General features: G+C 39.8%; 1 protein-coding gene across 1 annotated transcript in view; it reads right to left on the reverse strand.

Annotated features, from left to right (window-relative positions):
• The window catches only part of GRXCR1 (glutaredoxin and cysteine rich domain containing 1), a 316,157-nt gene that overhangs the window by 166,581 nt on the left and 125,446 nt on the right, over nt 1–24,130 (reverse strand). The window contains exon 3 of the transcript XR_009259609.1: nt 22,971–23,055. The gene's annotated coding sequence lies outside the window, so the exon portion shown is untranslated. The remainder of the gene's footprint in view (nt 1–22,970; nt 23,056–24,130) is intronic.

Here is a 24,130-nt window from a genome sequence, read left to right on the forward strand (position 1 = left end):
CTACTTCTGACTCATCTTCCTTTACTGATTCATGATCTTTGGGTAAAGATTGCTTCCAAGTGTTCCATTTCTAATCATATCACTCCTATGGAATTAAATACCTTTTTTTAATTCTTTTTTTTCTTCCAAGATTTTATTTAAATTCATGTTAGTCAACATACAATGTAGTATATCCTGACTCATCACTTACATATAACACTCAGTGCTCATCACAAATGCCCTCCTCCTTTTTAAAATTCTTCATTGATTTATGACAGTATAGAATTTTCTTACAGCTGGTTCAGCCATATTGAAATTTGTGGCCCAAGACCCACCATTGGAAAGGTGATACCTAATTGGTCCCAGAGTGTGCGCATAGTATACATGTCATTATGTTCACTTTTCTTAATTTTTACTTTATCAATTAATATTCTTTATATGCTTTTTAGAATTTTATACTTTGTATTCATTTGCTAAAACTGCCATAACAAAGTACCACAAATCGAATGGCATAAACAACACACATTGTCCCAACAGTTCTGGAGGCTGGAAGTCCATCATTAAGGTGTCAGCAGAGTTGCTTCTTTCTGGGGGCTGTGAAAGAATCCATTCTATGCCTCCATCTTCTCGTGGTTTGCTAGCAATCTCTGGCATTCCTTGACTTGTATAAGTACTATCCCAACTTCTGCCTCTATCGTCACGTGATGCCCCCGCTGTGTATCTGTGTATGTAGTTCCCATTTTTTATAAAGACGACACTCATACTAGATCAGGGCCTAACCCGATGACCTTATCTTAAGTAAATACATCTGTAATGACCCAATTTCCATATCAGGTCATGTTCTCAGTTACTGCAGGGTAGGATACACGACTTTTGAAGTAACATAATTCAACTCAGAGCACACATAAACACATACAGATGTTACATAGGAAAACTTTCTAGCACATCATCATTATACTTATATTTGCTTTCTCTGTGCCTTTTTTCATAAGATGAGAACAAGTTTCTCAAGACCATCAACAATATGGAACAATAGGTAAAAGTATGAAGGTAAGTTACTTCAGTGGAGCTAATGGTTCTGCTAATTCTGGCAGACCATTCTGCCTGATGGACTAGACCACCAGCCACTCTGAAGAACAGGCAGGTTTATGCCCAGCCTCCCCTGCCTGGGATCCTCTATTGTTTACTTGCTATTTTCTAACTCTCGCCATACATAGCCACCACCTTCTAATAAATTCTGTAAGTAGGAAATAATATTTATGGCTGGTAGCTTTGCGTGTGGCCCACCTGATTTTGGTCATCAAGTTTCAAACAATAACAGCTCTGTGATACTGCAGCAAGTTAGACTATTTAAGTTTGTCTCATAAGTATTGACAAGCAGGATAGCAAACAGTTTTCAATTCTCTCTTAGTGACAACTCCAGTAAATTAGTAAACTGAATTTCTAAAGATTTAATTGAACATGCCAAGGCATCTGGAATAGCAGGTCACTGTATATTCTTTTTTAATTTGTTTAATGTTTATTTATTTTGAGAGTGGGAGAAAGAGAGAGAGAGCGGGGGGGGGGGGGAGGGGCAGAGAGAGAGGGAGAGAGAGAGAATGCCAAGCAGGATCTGCACTGTCAGCATACAGCCCAACACATGACCTGGGGCAATATCAAGAATTGGACACTTAACCAACTGAGCCACTCAGGTGCCCTGGTCATTGTAGTTTCTTAACGTTTGCCATGAGTTGGGATATAGGAGGGGGTATAGTTATTCCATGATCCTAACTCATCCTAAGGCACCTTAAGATAATCAAAATTACCCAAAGACAGTTGTAACCTAGATTGTGGCATTATGATCATTCTGTTTCCCAGATCCTTCTTCCCCCCAATTTCCTGTTTATGAATTATTTTCCTGCCCCCCACACTATCTAATGCACTCATGCATCTAATACTAATGATCTCTCTGTCTCTACTTCATTGGCCCTATGAAATCAGTCGTTGGCTTCATCGTATGGATGGTCTCTCTTATACACCAAATATCTTCTAGGTGTTATAGCTAGTAAATTAGGTTGTGCTAAACAGATGCCTTTTCATAAAATTCCTAAGGCAGAAATACAGTGAACACCATATTCTTGCGACTCTTGGCTATGGCTGCTGTCAAAAAAGGACATGGAAATATAAGATCTTCCATCATCAGCATTCCAGTGGCCACCACTGTCCAGCTCCATGGGCTGAGAGGCAGGCTCTCTGAGAGTAGAGGCTCCCTGCTTCCTGCAAGACTGCCACGGAGGCTTTAGAGACATTAGTCACCTAGTGGGACAGTGATCCAATCTTCCTAAAGACGTTTCTGGAAACCCAACCTAGACCTCTTCCTTTAACCTCTCCAATTATTATGTAAACACCTATTTTTGTGTAGTAAACCTCTTTCTGCTTCAAATACATAGAGTGGTATTCCTAATAGTAGATTTAACTGAATATAAATGAGGGGAAGAACCATGAAGAGTTTATGGCACAGAAATACAATTTCAAGAGCACTAGACATTAGATGCCTTTCTTTATTATTGTTTTTGGATCAATTCCTTGTGGGAGTTTTCATCAGATAATTTACACTACACCAAACCCCAGCTGCATGCAGTCTCATTCCTCCTTTCCAGATTATTTCTGATTTGCCAAATTCTTCCTAATTGCAGAGAAATATACTCTCTTCATTTCTCAACCCCAAATCCAGTTTTCAGGCCAATTTTGTACGTCTGAACCTACCTGGGTGCAGAGCAGCTCAAAATAACTCACATAACAAGAACCACTCCTTTACATGGCAGGTGTGCTTATCTACAACTTTTTCACCCATCAGATAATGACAGTTGATGTGGAAGCCAATGAAACAAGGGTTCACATGTCATGTGAGAAATTTAAGGTGTGGCCACGATGGCATTATCAGGAAATATCAAGGTTCCTCCAGTACACAATAAAAGCACTATGGACTTCCCAAAGGGGTATGACTGGGAGCAGAATGAAAAGCCAGTACCACCGGCCTGTTTTCTCTCTCTCCTGCTCACATACAGTCCTTGGCTACAGAAATCGATCTCGCCTGGGCATTTTCAGTGTGAATATACAAGTCTTTTTTTCCATCCAGTGTTATTTTCCCAATTGTTATTTTGAGTAATATGTTTCCTTCTACCTATTCCCTTTTCTCCTTTGTAGAATCCTTAACTCTCCACATTTTACAATTTCTGATGCTGTGCTCCAAGTCTCTTAGCTTTTTCCTCAAGATTTCATTCTCTTTGGGTTTTTTGCTGTGTTTTGAAATGTGTCTTCCACTTGACCCTCCAGGCTAATCTCTATGATGACTAATCTCTCCTTAACTCATCCACTCAGTTTTTAAATTTTAAATTTATCAGATTTTTAAGTTTCAGGAAGTCTTTATAAAGCAATAATAGAATCTCAAATTTTGAATCTCTTCTCTTTCCCTAATTCTCTCTTCCCTCCCCCTCCTCTTTCTTCTTCCTTCCTTTTTTTTTCTTTCCTTTCCTTTCCTTTCCTTTTTCTTTTCTTTCCTTTTTTCCTTTCTTTTCTTCCTTTCCTTCCCTTCCCTTTCTCTTTCTTTCTTTCTTTCTTTCTTTCTTTCTTTCTTTCTTTCTTTCTTTCTTTCTTCTTTCTTTCTTTCTTTCTTTTTCTTTCTTTCTTTCTTTTTCCCCTTGTCCCTTCTCCCCCTCACTCTTCCTTTCTCTCTCCCCCTATCCTCTGTTTTAACTCAGAGACACTGCTGTGTCCCCTTAGATTGTGATTATTTCCTTTGCATACACATAAGTCTATTTACATACCAAGCTAATAGGGTACCTGGGAGTGACTAAAACCCAACAAGTGGCAGAAAGTACTGCTGTTCACAGACAGGGATGTGAAAACTGGAAACTCTTCAGTCCCCATTATAACCATCCAGCAGAAGCTTGACTGGTGCTCTCTTAGGCAGAGTCCTCACTCTGCCTTCACAGGGCCCCTCTGAAGCCTTCACAATCAGCAGGTCTGCCTGGAATGCCATGTATAGGCTAGCAAGGTTTTCCTCTTTGGATTACACAGATCTTAAGGTATAATCTCTCTTCAGGAAAAAGAGTTCAAATTCTCAGCCCAGATCAACTTTCAGGCCAAGACAGAATCATCCTAAATTTCTAGCCTATGTCAGGGTCAAAGTTTTCACATATATCCTTCAGTCCAAGCACCTGTTTCTCTATGAAAAGATAGCTGGTATTTAGATTAGAATTGAAAGTGAGTATCAGGGCAATAGGGACATGGCAGGTCACCATATCATCAGAATTCTGATAACTCTGAGGCAGATGGTAAAGATGTTACCAAGACATCTTGAAGATCGAAGAGACAAGACAGATTGAAACCAGCCAATATTATTTGTTTTATGCCTTATCACTTTCCACAAAAGATTTAATATGATTCACAGCAGAACACACACAATAAACCAGCAAAATGTAAGCAGAGATTAAAAATAAGAACGAAGCAAAATATAATTTAGAAGAGGAAAGAAAAAATAAAATAAGTGACTTGTATCTGGAGCCCAATTAATGGGCAGACTAACCAGGAGGTTACCTGGGATGCTGATTTCTAATGCATGAGATAGCATTCCCGGGATAAATTCACACAGTATAAATTGGTCTCACTCCCATTAAAGTAGATAGAATCAAGTCAAAGTTAAAAACACCCTTTACAGCATTACTTTTTTTGAGTAATTTTTCCCTACCCATATATAATTTTAGTGAGTTAGATGCCAGCAAAGTGAGCTGAGCTTTTAAAACTAAATAAAGTCAAAGGTCTGCTTCTGGGGAATGAATAAATGTAGTTAACTAAATTGGAAACCTGCATTATGTCTTCTAAGAAGTTGTCTTGGAACTCTACAAGTTTTGTTTTGCCTTTTGTTTTTCCCTCCAACTTATAATGTCTACAAGTTAGAAAATTATAAAAGGGAAATGGAAGGATAAGAAGCAGATAAAATAGGAAATAGCTTGACAAATATTTTGGTTGGAATTAATGAATGAACACATGACTATGTCCACATAACTTCTTAGAAAAAATTTTTCTCACCATCTCCACTACATAAAAGTTTTAAAATATATTTTTAAAATTTCTATCAAAAAGGTATCAAGGAATCTGCCTATCAGTCTGCCCTGTCACACAGCACATTCAGTAAAACACCTCGTGAAGCAGTTCTTCTGACCCTGTTCTACCTTTTCCAGAAGCCAGATCTTCACTACAATAGTGGGCATGATCTACCTGGTTCAAGCACCTATCTATGAAAATACTTAGAATAATTTTTAAATTCATACTGTTTGAAGAAAAACAATGGTTTCACTGAGAACTGCTCAATAGATACTTTGAACTCTATTTGAAATGGTACATAGCAAGATAACACTGAACTTGAACATTAACATACACAGCTTTCTCTAAACAATTCAGCAACATCATCCTGAGGTTAACCAAAAGTTCCTTCTCAGTAAGGAATACATCTTCCTTACCCAGCCCATCAGGAGTATAGACTCTGTTTTGGTCCAATTTGGATTTATCTTCTTGAAAATTCTGGTAGTAACCTTGTTATTTGAGCCTGTTATTATTAACATATTAGTTAGCATATTAATTCCGAGACTCTACAAATAAATGTACAAGGTTCATGGAAATGACCAAATCTTTAGTAAGTACTTTTGTTGGATGATGACTTCCTCCAATATACTCTATATTCAGCGCCTTTTGTTTTTCCCTCCAAACTCAGCTCTAAGCCTTTTATCTCTTTTTACTATTGTGATTATCATTCTACATTTCTGTTCTCTGCCCTGATGTGGAATCAAGAACTTGTAAGATGAGACACTTCCCTATTGGGGTCCAAGCAGGAAACAACTAACTCCAGTCAGCACAGAGCACCTACCATGCCACTACCCGTGAAACATATTTAAGTAACCCCACTTGCTGCATTATCTCAGAGCTGTGAAATAATAGAATACCCCAAATCATACGACCTGCATTCAGATCCTCAGACAATAACGTTATTTCATATTTATAGGATAATGTCTAAAGTCCTTTCTCAGAGGCTCACTCAACTGACAGCTGACACAACGCTGAGAAGCAGGTAAATAAGACCTAATTATCCTCACTTTATAGCTGAGGAAGCTTAGAGTCTCAAATCTGTAAGTCAGGGCACAAATCACAGTCCATAAAGTCAGACAGTTATATGTTCCAATTCCCGCGCTCTCACTTAGGTAGGCTCTTCATCTTTCTATTTGTCTTAGCTTCCTCCACTCTCATAAACCAGTTGTGAAGATTAAGTGGGATAATGTATAAATAAAAAAGCACTAGTAGGATCCTGGCATTTTAATACTGGATGCTGTATAAATAGCATTTCTCTCCCCTTTTCCCTCCCTCAGAGATGTGGGTCTGACCACCCAACCAATAAATGGTGGAGTCCAGAAGAGAACCCAGCTCTGACTCTTGACCAAGTGGAGAGGTATCAGCTCAGGGGCCAAAATTCCCTTCTATACTCATACTTAATGGTTTGTCCAACTACATGAAAATTGCTGCCACAGAGAGAGAGGGGCAGGTCTGGGTTTTCTCCAGCCTGACGCTTAGACAATTTGGAAGCTCTTTCTTTAAGAAAAGAATACAAAATTGAGAATATAAGGTTAGGTATAAAAGGGCTACCTGGTTGGAATCAAAGAAGTCACAGCAAGTTAGAATTTTTTTAAAACTGACTAAAAATGAAAAAATTATCAAACCCTGAAAAATAATATAACATATTTATTCATCATTTTCCAGAAATACCTCTACACTACCTTTTCCTACATTTTTTTTTTTTGCTGCATACTCCTTGATCACCTCTTCACCCAACAACTTTAAAACATTACCCAAATACAGAGATTAGACAATAAATCAGTCTTTCCTTGATCATGGCTGATTGTTCTACTTTATTGAAGGCAATTTTATCTGCCATTTAGTTTGGAGCTGACAAACCTCACTAAAGTAAAACATATTACATATGCCAAGGGACCATCTGATGTGCTGGAACATGCAAAATACAGAACTTCACTAGTCTGTCCTACTGCTATAGATTTATGTCCCATAAACACAGGAATTTTTGATAAATTCTATTTCATGTAATTCTCATCAAAAAAAAAAAAGATGGAGTTTAATTGACTAGAAAGAACTTCTGCTTTAATTAGGTGTCACTGTGAATGGAGTCCTCCACTTACAATTTTATACATCCGACTGACAGTTGGGAGAATTTTCCATAGACTAGTTTCTGGCTCCATATATTCCAAGCTTCATTTCACCCCTTTTCCTACATGTTTCCAGAGCTGTTTATATCATGATACTACGGTTTTAGGTCAAGATGCTTATGTGTTCACCAGGATGATGAACAATCACGCAGGTATAATCTGAAGTGACAGAAAATTATGCAAAGTATCTCATAAATCCCCTAGTCAGATCCCCCCAAAATGCATGCAGTTACTTTGACACCACAGACCAGGAGAGGAAGCGTGTCAAAGAAAAATCTGGAGGAGAGCAAGTAGTCCCAGCTGATTGCTGCTAAAATAGCTTATGTTTTTCAAATGTTACAAAACATATGACCATTAGAACTCATTGCTAGGGCCCCAGATGGACCTAGTGTAGGTGAGACTGGTGTGTTAGCTTTGCTGAAGAGAAATCTACCCCTGGAGGGACCCATTCCAGAGCAAAGTCAGGGAGACAACTTAATTTCTAGGACCTCAAGCAATTTAAAAGCATAAGCTAACGCCTTACAAAGACTACTTTGGGCCCACCTTCAATTAATTTATTTTCTTTTTTTTAATGTTTATTTATTTATTTTGAGAGAGAGAGAGAGAGAGAGCATGCACATGCAGGGGGAGGGGCAAAGGAGGGCAGAGAGAGGGAAGAGGGGCAGAGAGAGAGAGAGAGAGAGAGACAGAACCCCAAGCAAGCTCTGTGCTCTCAGCACAGAGCCCCATGGGGAGCTTGATCTCAGGAACCAGATCATGACCTGAGTTGATATCAGGAGTCAAATGCTTAACCCACTGAGCCACCCAGGTGTCCCTCAATTAATGTATTTTCTTTGACCACTCTTGTTGCTTTGAAAACTTGAGGAGTATCTAAGCAAAGAAAAGAAAGGATTTACAGCTGGGAAGAAAGATATCTAGGTATTGGTTGCTCACTCTATGACATTTTGATACTTGAGAATACTTTTTAATATTTTAGCTGTAGCCCCAACTTTGATCTGTCCACATTCTATTACCATTTTGGATTCACTTTAACCCTGAGAACTCCAAGCTGAAAAGCTTCTGCAACAACTAGCCACAGGTTGTTTCTATTCTGGCTTGTTTTCATTTCACCATGGATCTTTGAACAGTCACTGAGCTAATTCCATTTTCAGGCCCATTAATCTGAAACTTCAAATCAAAAGAGAGATGATGCATCTCCCTGAGAGGTTTGCAGAACGGCAGCGACAGTGGTAACAGCATCTTAAAACTCCCTGTGCTGCCTCCAGATCAGTATGTGTGCATGGATGGCTCCTTGAATGCCAGAGGAAAGCGTGGGCAGAGGGGAGAGGAGGGGAGGGGGGGGACGGGAGGGGAGGAAAGGGAAGGGATGGGATCCTTTTACTTGGCATTTCTTCGCTGTTTGTCATTAATACTAACAAGCCTGGCCTTCAAGTACTGTGAAATGGACTGAGCTTGTTTTTGGAATCCCCATGTCTTCCACTCCGAGTCTCTCTTTGGTTTGACAGCTCAGTTTCCTTTAGCATCCAGATTTCTCTCTTTACAACCCTTCTCCCTTCTAGTAACCTGGTTTGCAGGAAGATATTGGATCTAAAACAAAAACAAAATGCCCATACTCAGCTTTTCAGGTGCAAATGAGCACATCTTCGTGTCCCACAGACATAGTGTTGATCAACACTGGCTGCACATTAAAATTACCCAAGGACTTTTAAAAAATACCAATACCTGGTACCTGGGCCTTAGTCCAGACCGGTAAGAGAAGACACTCTGGGGTTGGACCCAAGCATGGAGATTTTTCTAGCATCTCCCCAGGTGAATCTATACTGTTATTTTATTTTCACAGGGAAAGGAAACATAAGGGAAAATCTGGGGCTCCATTTATGGAATTTCAGGCAACAGAAAGCATGGAAAGCATTTTAGGGAGCAGATGGCAGAGGGCTTTCCAGCAGCCTTAAAATCCCTTCAGTAGCCGATCTGCCACTGCCATTCATCGATAGAGCCTTCTGTAAAAACGCTGTACCTACAGCAACCAAATTAGAATTAAACCGTCCAGCCCAAGTGCCAAGATCTTAAAACAATTCAGTTCCACAACACTGAAAGAGTTGCCTTCATATTTCAATTATGGATTTTTTCAACTGTTCTGTGCATGTCACAAATACTGACACCAGAGGTCATTATAAAACGGAAATCTTTCCTTCTCTGTTACTGTTGTTTATTAACAAACATTATGTGAGCACCTGCTGTGGAGATGTGCACGGGAAGTGATTAGGAGATTAGAAAATACTGACAGAAAAAATCCCTCTTTAGCTATAAAATCCTATGATTCTGAGGTAAATCTCTTCTCTGAATGCTGAACACTTTAGAAAGACCTCTTATGAGATAGAATTCTGGAGGCATCAAGGACCAAATTATTCACCCAAATTGTCTCCTTTCTGATCTGTCTGAAATTCCTATTTCTTTTCATTGAGTCAATAGAAGTTTCATAGAATTTGCTTGGAAAAGGTGACGTACGCTGTAGCACCTACTGATCCCTTGGTATATATTTGGTGACCAAATCCCTAGGCAATTTTGTTACCAAATCACCTAGAACAAATCTCTGAAGGTTTAGAACCCTGAGCTGGAAAGTTCTGTAGGGGAAAAAGGGACCAGGACAGCCCAACTCTCTGGGAAGCAGTGTGAACACTGCAGGCCTGGAAAGGACACAGATTCTCAAAGGAAAAGAGGAGAGTTTCAAGAGCATGGTCCCAGAGAGGATAGGAAACAGGGGTCAGAAAGACATGGACATCACAATCTCCACCTACTTCTCAAGTGTCACCTTGGGCAGGCTGAGCCTCTGTGTATTCAGGTCAACCTGTTGCTGTTTGAACCTTTTTGTCTCTAAGGCCTTCACTTTACTTGACTTTTCTCCACCAGTTTATACTTGCCCTCTTACAACCTGGCCCCTGCCTGTCTGCTCCTAGTTTCTACCCAATTCCACCTTTCACTAGCTGTCCTACCAATGCCTGACCCAAAATATAGAGTAGGATGATGTCCTTTTATTTATTTTTTTTAATTTTTTTTATAACGTTTTATTTTTGAGGAACAGAGAGACAGAGCACAAGCTGGGGTGGGGCAGAGAGAGAGAGGGAGACACAGAAGCCAAAACAGGCTCCAGGCTCTGAGCTGTCAGCACAGAGCCCGACACAGGGCTTGAACCCACAAACTGTGAGATCATGACCTGAGACGAAGTCGAACACTCAACCAACTGAGCCACCCAGGCGCTCCTGGGATGATGTCCTTTTAAAAGAAAGCTGAAAAGTAACCCATAGGTTATTGGGAAGCAGAGGAGAAGTAAGATAGGTGTTGATAACAGGAATTGTATTACTAAGACACTGCATGTTTACATGCATAGTGATGTAAATATCATAAATAGTGATGTCAGCAGTGACAGTAAATGTTCTCATTTCTAGGAATGTATTCTCCTCTCCCCCTCCTTCCCTCAATTCTTGTACTATTCTCTGTCTAGAAAGAGTGTTCCGAGAACATGTGAAAAACTCATAAAGTCTCCAGAGGGGAAAGATCTGGGCATGAGCTTCCTGCTCCTTAGTGGGCAAGACCTGAGTCCAAAATAATGCTTTTATTGTTTTTATGTAGAAATTCTGAAGTTAATGTAACCTATAGAATTGTGGGAACACATATATAGCATATTTTTATGATGTTACTGTTACATGCTACCTTCTCTAAGAAAAGTTAGCATTTGTTAGACTGTCTTTATACATTAAGATACCACTATAACCACACTTAAAGATAACTTATGTTCCAAAATATTCTGTATCCCAAGCTAAAAGCATTAACTCATGCCTGCTTTTCATTTGCTATCTGTAACCCATATAACATAAAGTTGTTTTGAATACACTGCAAAGTGGGTCTAGATTGGTAAAACAAGCTGAAATCAGAAGTCCTCAATCAATGGAAAATGATACTGACAGAGGTTCTAATGAAGAATGGCCAATATGTTCTAGGTATTATAAATACCATAAATAAATATATCTCAAATGAATCAGACCCAAATTACTGGGTCTAATTTTCAAATTTAATTATAAATACAAATGAGTTTGTTACAATCTAATTGAGATTTACAGTTGCCCTAGGTTCAAAAAATTACACCATAAAAATCTTAGTTTCGTTTGCAGCAATAGCTTGCTAAAACACAATAATAGTAATTAAATAAGAAGGAGTAAGATTTTGAGGGCAAGCTTGGTGTGAATTTTCTTTTTCAATGGTATTTGAATTAGCCATGGGAGATTAATGAAATGAATAAAATGAAATGTATTAACAAATGAAATAAAATGAATGTGGCAAATACTCGTGTAGAAATATTATTAGAAAAAATTTACAATCACATGGAAATAACTCTTAGTTGCCTGTTCTATCTCCTAGGTATCACATTTTAGCAGAAACCGCAATGCCTCTGCATCTCTACTAGTAGGTTTTGGTCTGAAGAAAGTAATCAAGACATTTGGACAGTGACATCTTCATCGTCTTCTGTCACTTCATTTACACAATTGAATTTCTACCTAAGTGGAAGGTATCCCCAAATCAAATAATGTCTATAATGAATGTCTCTTCCTTCTACTTAGTTCTGCCTCTCAGAGCGACATATCAAAAGACTTCATTAAGTAGCTAATAAATATCAGAGCCTTCCATAGAGTTTCCTATTGTATGTTGGCTCTACTCAGGCTTCTGAATTTGGGAGACACTAGAAACAGAATAAAAGATAAAGAAGATGGGGCACCTGGGTGGCTCAATCCGTTGAGCGTCTGACTTCAGCTCAGGTCATGATCTCGTGGTTCACGGGTCCAGGCCTCGCGTCCGGCTCTGTGCTGACAGCTCGGAGCCTGGAGCCTGTTTCAGATTCTGTGTCTCCCCTCCTCTCTCAGCCTCTCCTCCACTCATGCTCTGTCTCTCTCTCTCTCTCTCTCAAAAACAAATAAAAACATTAAAAAAAAAGATAAAGAAGATAAGGGGAAAATGTCTACTGTCCTTAATGCGACATCTTTATAGCTGCCTAGGTGCCTGAAACATCAAAAAGATAACTATTCATTAATTCATTCATTTAACAAATATCCATTAAATGCTTCCTATGTGCCAGGCACTATTCTTGGCACTGAAGATACAGGAGTGAAGAAAATGAGCAAAGATCCCTGCCTTCCTAGAGCTTACACCCTTGTGGAAATAGGCTAAATAAATAAATAACAACATACTAAAATACGTATATATTAAATGTTAAATGCGACGTGAGGGCTATGGAGAAAGACAAAACAAGCAAAAAGATTATTACGTTGGCAAGTAGAGTTTTCAATTTTAAACATAATGGTTAGGGTAGATCTTCTTGAGAAGGTGACATGTGAGTAAGGATCTAAAGAAGGTGAGGGAAATGAGCCATGCAGGTAACTGAATGAAAATGGCACAGCAAATTCAAGGTCCCTTAAAGAGAAGTATGTCTAGTGTGTTCAAGAAACAGCGAAGAGGCCACTTATACCAGAGGGAAGTGACCAGCAGATGACACAGAGATGGGTTAGGTCAGATACGTTCAGGAAGGACAGATTTAGCAGGGCCTATGAAGGTATTATAATACTTTTCCATGTTTACTCTGCATAAGATGGGAAACCATTATAAATTTTAAAGAAAAAGAAGTGTCATAATTGGATCAATGTTTTAAAAGGGGTCACCTTAGTTGTTCAGTTGAGGCTAGACTGTGTGGAGCAAGAATGGAAGAAGAAGACCAACTAGAGGGGAGCTTAGCCCTGGTTTCTCCCAAAGCTGAGCTTGAGACAATGGCTGCCCACAGATAGATCATTCTGTAAAGTGACCCCAAAGGAGAGGACTGGACACTTAAGAAGAGGGAAACAGGGAAATAAAGCCAATTAAGAGCTTTAGGAAGCTTAGCCACTGTGAGCAAGTGGGGTTCCATGCAGGGCAGCCTCTGAAGACATACAAAGCTGACACTCAGAATTTTCCACCTAAAAGATGGAGGAGGGAGTTTTTCCCCAGCAGCTCTCATTCTCCACCAGCTAAGTGTTGTCCCATGGAGATGTAATTCTCTTTAATTCCAGTCTTGAAAATAGAAAGCAAGAGTGACTGAGCAAGTTCCCATAGATATCACACCCAGTGGTGGCAAAGAAACCCTAAGGGAAAGCAAGAGACGAGAAAGCTAGAGATAATCTGAGGGGAGGTACCACCAGGTTACACTTACAAGCAGCCAGGTGTGGAAGCAATGGCTGGAGTAAAAAGGTAAGTTGAGAGTATATGAGGTAGGGCCCAAGATTTTTCCCCCACAGGGACTTCAGCAGTAATCCACAATGGTGGGTTGAACAAAAGTCGTGGCAGTGGAGGTGGTGGGAAACTGTCAGATTAGAATACATTTTTAAGTGTAGGGCCAAAAATATCTGCTGACCAACTTAATGAGAAATGTGAGGAAAAGAGCATTTTGTGGGGTTTCTGTCAACTGGGTAGGAGAGAATTGTAAAATTATGAGGTTTGGGAGAAGAATAGGGATCTTTGACTTTGGACATGGTACATTTGATCTTCCTATTAGACAAATGGAAATCTTGACATTTAATTCTGGACTCACAGCACAGGGGAGACATTCAAGCTGGAGCTATAAATTTTGAGGGCCCTGGCATATGCACAGTATTTAAAGCCATGAAATTGTTTAAGATCACCAAGGGAGTGAGTATAGACAGAGACAGAGAAGAGGTTCAAAAATGAAGATATGGAACACTCCATCATTAACATATGAAGTAGAGGGAAAGAAACCAGCAAATGAGATCAAGAAGGAAGCAGACACTGGAATGGAAGGAAAACCAGGAGATAGTGTGCTAGAAGCCAAGTTGAGAAAGTATTGCAAGAAAGAAAGACTGATTAAGCCTATCAGATGGTGCTGATAGGCCAATGGACCCTGAATTTAGCAATGAGATGTCACTGATGACCATGACATGAGGTGCTTGGGGCAAAAGCCTGGTTGGTTTGGATTCGAAAGGCAGACAGGAAGGGCCACCTGGATGGTCACTCAGTTAAGCATTTGACTCTTGATTTCAGCTCAGGTCATGATCTCACGGTTCATTAGCTGGAGCCCTGTATCAGGCTCCTGTGCTGACAGTGCAGAGCCTGCTTGGTATTCTCTGTCTCCCTCTCTCTCTCTGCTCCTCTCCCACTCTCATGCATGTGCATGTTTGGTCTCTCTCTCAAAATAAATAAATAAACTTTTTTTTTTTCTTTAAGGAAGATTTAGAGTTCATATGTATGGAAAATCCTTTCAAAGAGTTTTACTGCAAGGGGAGCAGAAGTCAGAGAATAAGATGGGGCAAAGAAAGTTCTTCTTTAGATGGAAGAAATAATGACATTTGTATGAGGACAGGAATAATCTAGTTAAGAGGGAAACTGATGATCTGGAAGAGAGAGAGGATAATTGGCCAAGCACTGTCCTTGACTAGGTAGGAGGGGATGGAGTCTAACACACTAGCAGAAGTGTGGGTCTCACTTGGCTTGCAAAGCTCCATCACACCAGTGGAAGGAAAGGTAGAATCTGTAGGTGAAAGGCTTGTCCAAGGAGCTTGTTGAAGTTCTTTTCTGGTTGCATCTATCTGAACAGTGAAATAAGAAGCCATGAGTGGGGTCAGAAAAAAGATGCTGGAGCTTTCAGGGGAGAAGAGAAGGTATATATTTGACATCAAGGAAAGTGGGGAAGTGAAGAGTAATTGCCAGGTGTCTTAGTCCATTTGGGCTGCTATTACAAAATATGTTGGCTGCTATTACAAAATAAACAACAGAAATTTATTTCTCACAATCCTAGAGGCTAAAAAAGTACAAGGCAAGGTGCCAACAGATTCAGTGTCTGATGAGGGTCTGCTTCCTGGTTCGCAGAGAGCAGTCTTTTCACTGCCAAAGAAGTGAGAGCTCTGTGGGGTCTGTTTTATAATGGCACTAATCTCATTCATGAGGGCTTCACCCTCATGACCTAATCACCTCCCAAAGATTGTCCCTTTTAAATATCATTACACTGAGGGTTACATTTCAACATATGAATTTTGGGAGGGACACAAACATCCATTGTATGGTACCAAGTAGCACTAAGGGACCAGTAGAGGGTCAGGTCATGAGTTTAAAATGACACCGGTCAACCTGGATGTGAACTTTTCTCCATCAAGACCCAGATTTCCAGGTAAAAACACAGCAGAGGCAGAGTTGGATTTAACCAGGGCTGTGGTTTAGCCAATGACTACAAAGACACTGCACAGAGAGAATCAAGAATCAGGAGTGTGTACAAGACAGTGACTTCTCTAATTGCTCTGGAATTAGGCTGATATGGAAGGACACGAGGGCATGAAGTAGATGAGAAAGTGAAAAGTGTGAGATTGATCACAGTAAGATCAACCACAACTGTGCTGCCCCACAGTGATTACAATGAATATCTCCAAGTCCAGGACCACAGCGTAGAATCTTAGGCCCCAGGAGAATTTTTAAAAACTTTTTATTTTAAAGTAATTATTGACTCACAGAAAGTTACAAAAGTAGTCCTGTGTACCCTTTACCTGTGCACTCTCCCACCAATGGTGACATCATTGATAACTATAGTATAATACCCATGAGCATTCTTAGGGTATTGGGTGCCTTGTAATTAGATTAAATTCAATGAAAGAGAGAATGATTCCATAAAAAGAAGTAGCACTCACTCAGTGGTATTCATATACTTGCCCTCTCCTTCATTTGCATCCGGTGCATGGACTTTGAGCCAGATGACCAGACTCGGGGCCAGACACACTTGAGTTCAAATCCAAGCTCCACTTCTCATTGGCTTTGGCATCCGAAGCAGGCTATATTGTGGTATAAGGCTGAAAATTATGCCTCAGTATCACATGCTGCTTTTAAAATGTATGTATCTGGTAAAATCAGGAGGGCCTCAAACAGCCTTGGCTATTTGGTTCACAGACAGCAATACAGCACGTAAGGTCATCCATCCTCCTTATCAAAAGGAACAGGCACAGTTCTGGCTTATCCCTGAGTAGTGGCTTTCAGTTCCCTGCAAGCCCTTGGAATTATTCAAATCAGGGAAGTCACATCCTCCCTTGGGAACGAGGGCCCACTCCTGATTACGTAAACCCTACCTCCCACAGCTCCTGGTTGTTCACTCTGCTCCTGAGCACAAACCTGTGGAGCCTTGCATAGTGTGAGGCGTCCCTCTCCCCTTAATGAACTGCTATTGGCCCCAGCTGTCCTCTGCATCATAGAAGGTGATCAAAACACATGCATCACCTCTCTCGTCTTCTAATCTATAAAATGGGAATTCAAATACAATCACCTCCCCCAAATCAGATAAACTATCTTACAGTGTCTAGGTCGGCAAATATTCCCTTCCTCTCCCCCTGAAGATGAGACCTCAGTTTCAGCGCAAGAACCACTTTCTTTGCAGTGGCTCTTTCAGAACCACTTTCTTTGCAGTGGCTCTTTCTCCTTTCTTGGAACTCCTCTGGCAATTATAACCTTTACTATTCTAATGATACATACATTATCTTTTCACATGTATCCATTTTCACTGCCACGTCACTGCAGAGTATGCCTTTGCTTGTCTATGCCTCAAAACACTCTCTGCAGTTTTGTGATCACAAAAGATGCTCAATAAATAGAAATAATAGCTAACATTTACTGAGTACTTACTAGAAGTCAGGCCCTGAGCTAAGAGTCTTACAATAAACTTCACAATGGATGAGATAGTGATTTACTTATCCAAATAGGGTGGCTTAAACCAACAATTATTATACTTCATGATTTTGTGGGTCAGAAACTCGGGCAGAACTTAGCTGGGTGAAACTTCTGTGTGATGTCAATGAAAGTCACTCAGTAGTATCTGGCTGACAGATGGACTGGTCTGAAGGGCCCAAGATGGCCTCACTTCCATGTCTAGCACCTTGGTGGAGATGGCTGGAAGGCTGGGCTCATCTGACACCATCAACCACAGTACTTGGTAACTCAAGGTATTAAGATTTCTTATATGGAAGGGCGCCTGGGTGGCTCAGTCAGTTAAGTGTCCGACTTCAGCTCAGGTCATGATCTCATGGCTCATGGGTTCGAGCCCTGTGTCAGGCACTGTGCTGACAGCCTAGAGCCTAGAGCCTACTTTGGATTCTGTGTCTCCCTCTCTCTCTGCCCTTCCTCCACTCATGCGCTCTCAAAAATAAATAAACATTTTTAAAAAAAAGACTTCTTACATGGAGGCACAGAGCTCCAAAAGCAAGTGTTCCTATGAGCAAGATGGCAGCTGCATGACCCTTATGACCTAGCCTTGGAAGTCACATCATGTCACCTCATTGGATTCAATTGGTCAAGCAGTCACAAGCCCACCCATTTCAAAGAGAGGGGACATAGATTCAACCTGTTGATGGGAAGTATGTCATAGAATTTTTGGTCAGGTTTTAGTCACTAAAGGTATCATACCCACTCTTAAAAAAGTAAATTTGGACTTACAGAGAAATTGAGTAACTTGTCTTATGTCATGCACCAGGGTGACTGTGTTAACCCCTGAGAAGGATGTCCACCAATCTCGCTCTGAGATAGGGACCCTACAGTATCTGCAATACTTGTTTGATTAAGATACCTTACATTGAAATATTTTAATGCTCTTCAAAGAATTCACAGTATATAAAGAGAGAGCTAGCTGCTTCTTATAGCCCATATATTCCTTAAACAGATACTCCTACAAGTCTGAGCATATAGTTTACAGTAGAGGGAAGATTTTATCACTTTGCCAGAGCTAGCATATGGTTATGACACATTTATAGGAGTGATTGAAATGATTTGGAAAGATTTGTCTAAGTTGCATCACATCACCCAAGATTATGAGGCATCCTAAAAAGAAGACTGATTTAGAGGCATCATGGCTAATGTCGTTGCAGTTGAAAATTGCTCTGCATTTGCATATACGTGCCTTGAAAAGCAAAAAGCTAGAGTCTGACTTTTCTGGAAACTGCTTAATTAACATGTTGAATATTAGTTTGTTTAATGCATGCCCCTACAGGCAAGGGGTGTGTGTGTGTGTGGGGGGGTGTGAACACACACAAGCGTGCGTGTGTACGTATGTGTGCGTTTCTGGGGGGAGGTGAGGGTAGGGGCCATTAGAGACAATATTACCACATTATTTTGACGTGACTCAGATGAAGAGTAGCAGCGTGGCAGTGACAAAAATGCAGAAGATGGTGGCACTGAGAATTGTATTTCTGGTGTGGAATCGATCGAAGAACTGAGGGGCATGGGAATAAAGCGGTCTGATGTGGTAATGAGGCAGTGGAGCTCCTGCAGGCTGAGGCTAGAATCCCAGAGCAGACCCTGCACACTGACTGAAATTTGAACCAACTGTCCAATGCATCCGAACCCCAGTTTCCTTACTTACGAAGTGGAGCTGATAACACCCCAGTAAAGCACTGCTGCAAAAATCGGACTGCACAGACAGTGCCTAGACGCGGGTCTGACACTTTGGGGGTATTTAATAAATGCTGTTTGATGATGATTATCAGGAGACTGTAATTCTTGGTTTCCTCTGATCAAGTTCCATGAATGGCAGAAACATCACCATCAAATTCCCTGCTATATTAAGGGCATTTTGGCACAGGACATAGTGTATGGTAAGAACTCTATAACTATTTTGGTATAAAATGTATGCATGCATGAATTGAGCCAGAGATGGAGAAGAACAAAAATAATGGGGTTAGGGAAATTCTGTGGCAACATCTCCAAGCGGTGAGAAGACAGGCTTTGAAAAGAGCCTCTGAAAATCAGCTATGTCCATCCATAACTGTGGGCTGCTAGAAAGATCATAATGCTTCCCTCATGAGTTGTGGCAATTAAAGGAAGTACTGTATGTAAAGCACCTTGCACAGTGCACACACAGAGAACACACTCCAACACTGACTACTGCCCTTGTTAGTACTGTTAATGTTCTAGGTAATGGACCCCATTCCTCGGGTTTCTTCCTCACTAACTATGAATTCAGTACATTTGTGCATACACTCAATTAGAGCAAGAATTTTGTAAGCCTGTTAGCTTTTACGTGCCTTCTGCAGATTTACAAATCTGGCTTTCTTTTCTTCTTCTTCTTTTCTTTTTTTTCCTGCTTAAAATGTTTTGGCTCTAAGTTCATGCTAATTCTATTGATTGGTTAAAGTCACATCTACTGTTTCTTTAACTTAGTGAAGATGCTTAGTGCCACAGTAGAATGGATATAAAACCTCACACTATAATTATCTATTTTCAACCAAAATAAAATGATTTATATTCTATTTCATCTCCCCGAGCAGTTGATATATATGCTTATATTTAATTTTATTTTTTATTCTCTGTAAAGGCTTGTCTCTATTAATTACATACAAAGCACATTTCCCCCCAATCTGGTAACCAGCTGCAGCATTTCAGTGTTTTCATCACAAAATGTCAAATTCACAATTGATTCTGTGATTCAAAGAAATGGTTGCATAGTCCTCTGAGCTCTGTAATGAAATGTGTTTGTTATATTTCGTATTATACCAAAACTTGACTTTTCCCATTATCTTTCTTCTTAAATTACAAAAGCAATACATGTTCTGGCCTACACATTGATTACTGAAGCAAAGAAAAGTGTTCTCTCAAAGTATTGTATTTCTTAAATGCACTCTATAGATTTTAAGACTTTTCATTCAAATGTTAAGTCTGATTCAATCAATCCCCAGTCTCTTCCTTCCTTAATAAAATTACTGCAGTACTATCTTAAAGGAATATTGTAGAGGGTTTTTTGTCTATGAATTTTCCGAAAATAAGTCCATGGATAGGAAATTTATGAGAGAAAAGCATAAGCGGCCAGCAAACACAAGAAATAACGTTCACCTTCCTATGTAAGAGAGGAAAGATACCTTTTTCCTATTCCCCTCCTAGGTTCTCCAGATGGGGCTCCCTAATTGGGCCAGCAACAGACTGAGAAGAGAAGAAAATCATACAAATGTACTTAATATAAGTTTCACATGAAGACCTGGGGCACCTGGGTGGTTCAGTGGGTTGAACATCCGATTCTTGATTTCAGCTCAGGTCAGGATCCCAGGATCTTGGGATCGAGCCCTGCATCAGGCTCCACACTGAGTATAGAGCCTGCTTCAGATTCTCTCTCTCTGTGTTTAAGGATTTAATAAAACAGAGTAAATTTTAAAGACAGATGGCAGAGATGGACAGTGCCATTCATTAAAGAGCCACTTCTTTAACTCAGATTTCAGGACATATGGAATTTAAATGTCTTCTTATAACACAATTACTTGAATTTGATAGTATTTCAGCTCTTGTCACAAGAAGGACTGTCATTTCCTGTCTGAAACACTTATTAAGTTACAAAAATTTCTCTTGGATCTTTGCAGAGGTATTTCAATTCCAACCTGGCCACCTGTGTTCTACAATATCACTAACAGCATTCCGTAAATATCTTTCAAAGTTTTATCTGAAGGTGGAAGAATGCAAATTCTGAAAGGCAATACAAACCTGCAAAATATAACTGGGCTGCCAGGAAAAAAAATACTGGCAACATATACAGGAAATCCATTTTGCAATCAACCTGGATCTTATCAAGGTTCTGTTTGCTATACAAATAGTGATGAAGTAGATATCTGAGAGGTGATTGGGGTTATTTACTAAGTAATCACCCAATGTTCTGTGATTAAATATGGGGCATTAGCTAGAGTTAATAGAAAAGGGACTCTAACAACTCAACACACATGCCTATTTTATCTACAAAATACTGATTTCACTTATTTAGTGTACCAATGAATCCAACACAAAATAAATAGCTAGGCAACTGGTTTCTGTTTGTCTTTAGAACGTTCTAGGAGCAGAGAGGCAAAGACATGAACAACCTGACTACTCAGTCTTGCCCACAGAGATGGAGAGAAGACATTTGTGATTTACAAAAAAAAAAAAAAAAAGAAAAGAAAAGAAAAGACCTGCACAGGTTTTGTGAGCAAAAGGAAAAGGAGAAAGTGAGTATCTCTTCACCTAGAGGTGAAGGCAACTGAACCTAGAATGGAAAAGAAAGGTGATGGTTGGTGGCAAAGTGATCCTACATGATCTCGAGAAATCCTTCTCTTCCCAGCATCTGGTCACCAGATCTATAGACAAAACAACCTGCTTTTTAAAAAATATCACTTACAAGTTTTTTCTTTTAATAACAGCGATATATTAAAAAGAATAAAAATTAACTATAATTCTCAACACTATTGTTGATACTACATACTTCCTCCAAGGCTTTTCTCTATGTACAAATCCTTTTGCAGACAATATGCTACTTCAATGTGCTAGGTAGCCTCCACGTTTATGCCATAATTTGAGTTAAAATTTAATGTGTTCATTTGATAGTTAAATATGTGGCCTTTGGAATGAGAAACCTGGATTAAAATTCAATAGTTTTGAGCAAAATACTTAAATCCTCCATGGTTTACTTTCCTCAGTCATAAAATGTGTAAAATATACTTCCTAGGGATCAGGATTCAGTGAAGATTTGGTAAGACAATGTACTTAAAGCACTGCACATAAGAAGATGTTAAGCTCTAGATTAATAGCAGTTATTCTTACTTCATATGTGTTTTAAAATTAGCCATGTATACAACTGGGGTGTTCATTTGTGCCGTGTTAATCTTTGGAAGCTGGATTCTGGTACTTCCGGTGTATATCCTGACCAAAGATGGCTGACACACACTTCTTGGCATTCCCAGGCCCATTAGTTGACAAAGGGAGAAACTCAGTCTGAAATTAGTTGGCACTATTAGGAAATAATCTGAAAACAACCCATCATTTTAAATATGGATACCTCAGTTTGTTCTCTGTATTTCTCTGCCTTTAAGAGGCAGAGGTAAACTCTTCTGGTTTACCTCCCTCTCTGTTTTTATCTTATTTTTCCTTCCCTTCCCTTCCCTTATGTTAATCTATTGTGTTTCTTAAATTCCAAATGAGGGTTGCTGGAGGAGAAGCAGGTAGGGGGATGGGCTCAATGGGTGAGGGGCATTAAGGAAGGCACTTGTTGGGGTAAGCACTGAGTGTTGTTATGTGTAAGTGATGAATCATTACATTCTACTCCTGAAACCAATATGACACTATATTTTAACTAACTTGAATTAAAAAATTTTTTAATATATTTTCAAGTTGGCTAACATACAGTATATACAGTGTGCTCTTGGTTTTGGGGGTAGATTCCCATGATTCATCACTTACATACAACACACAATGCTCATCCCAACAAGTGCCCTCCTCAATACCCATCACCCATGTTCCCCTCTCCACCGCACCCCCCCCCCACAATCAAGCCTCAGTTTGTTCTCTGTATTCAAGAGCCTCTCATGGTTTGCCTCCTTCCCTCTCTGTTTGTAACCATTTCCCCCCCTTCCTTTCTTGAAAACAGTGTGGAGTTTCCTCAAAAAATTAAAAATAGAATGACTCTACAACCCAGCAATAGCACTATTAGGAAGTTATCCAAAGGATACAGGAGTGCTGATTCATAGGGGCACATGTACCCAATGTTTACAGCAGAGCTTTTAACAATAGCCAAATTATGGAGAGAGCCTAAATGTCCATTAACTTGAATTTAAATTAAGAAAAAAAGAAAAATAAATAAATACAGATACCTAACAAACACATCTTTATTTGCAGATGCCCTGTTTAGGCATCACCTATAGAGATGAAGCATTCACATGATGACTACAGTACCTGGGTTGGGATCCTCACTCTACCTCCTACTAGCCATATGCCCCTGGACCAATCACTTCACTTCACTCGGTCTCCGTTTACTCAGCTGCAAAAAAATAAGTAAAGCTTAGAACAGTGTCTAGCATTAGGTAATTTGTCAGTAGTATCAGCATCATACAGAGCACTTTGTGGAATTTATATCCAGAGAAACACTTATTTAAAGATTGCTTAGTACCACCATGAGACTGAGATCTAGGTCTACAAAAACGGGTTTTCATGTTTCCACTCATCCATAGCTTATCCATGAGAGTTCCTCTCCCAGTCACTCTGCAGATCGCTGCAGCAATTCCAGATATTCCAAACAGATGTAATAATATTCTGTGAGGGAGGGGGGCATTTCTTCCCATGACTATCTGTTTATTAGTAAAGAAAACCTTTGCCAGAAGCCCTCACCTGGCTGTTCCTCATATCCCACTGGGCAGGGCTGTGTCACAATGCCTATGGCCAGGGCTAGTCACTGGTAAGGGGAATGACATCACCAAGAATGGCCTGGATTAATAGTGCCTCATCCTAGGCATATGGGAGAGTGGAAAACTTTTAAAAATTGCAGGGAGGGATCATCCAAGAAAAGGAATTAGGGGATGGGGGAAGGAAGCAAGGAGAATGATTGCTTATAGGCAATCTGTAAAATCTAACACCAAATTCTCAGTAATTTCTACCATATAGTGAGCACATACTGTATACCAGACACTTGCTTTGTGTGGATTATAATTCTCATAACAGTCTACTCCAGTCGGGCCCTATCCCCATGGCTCCCATGAAGCACTCTTATCTTGAGTCACTTCTCTATCCTCATATTTACTGCTCGGTAGCAACAAATACAATTAACCCTTCCCTGGACATATCAAAATTTTCTTGTGTTTTCCCTCTGCTCACTACTTCTTTTAAACCTTCAGCTGCTCCCTTCTTGTCAATATGGCATCTAAATGCTGGAATCCCCCAGGGCTCATGCTGGACCATTTCCATTCTCTGTTCATTCTTTCTCCTGGAGCCATCTCTTACAGGCCTATGGCTTTAACTATAAGGAAAACTAATGATTCCCAAATTAAGATAGTTTTAAACCAGAAGTCCCAGCTTGAACCCAAATTATTAGAATGTTTTCTTTTTAAAAAATATTTTGA

This window comes from Neofelis nebulosa, chromosome 3 (assembly GCF_028018385.1).
Source record: "Neofelis nebulosa isolate mNeoNeb1 chromosome 3, mNeoNeb1.pri, whole genome shotgun sequence".
Classification (NCBI taxonomy): domain Eukaryota; kingdom Metazoa; phylum Chordata; class Mammalia; order Carnivora; family Felidae; genus Neofelis; species Neofelis nebulosa.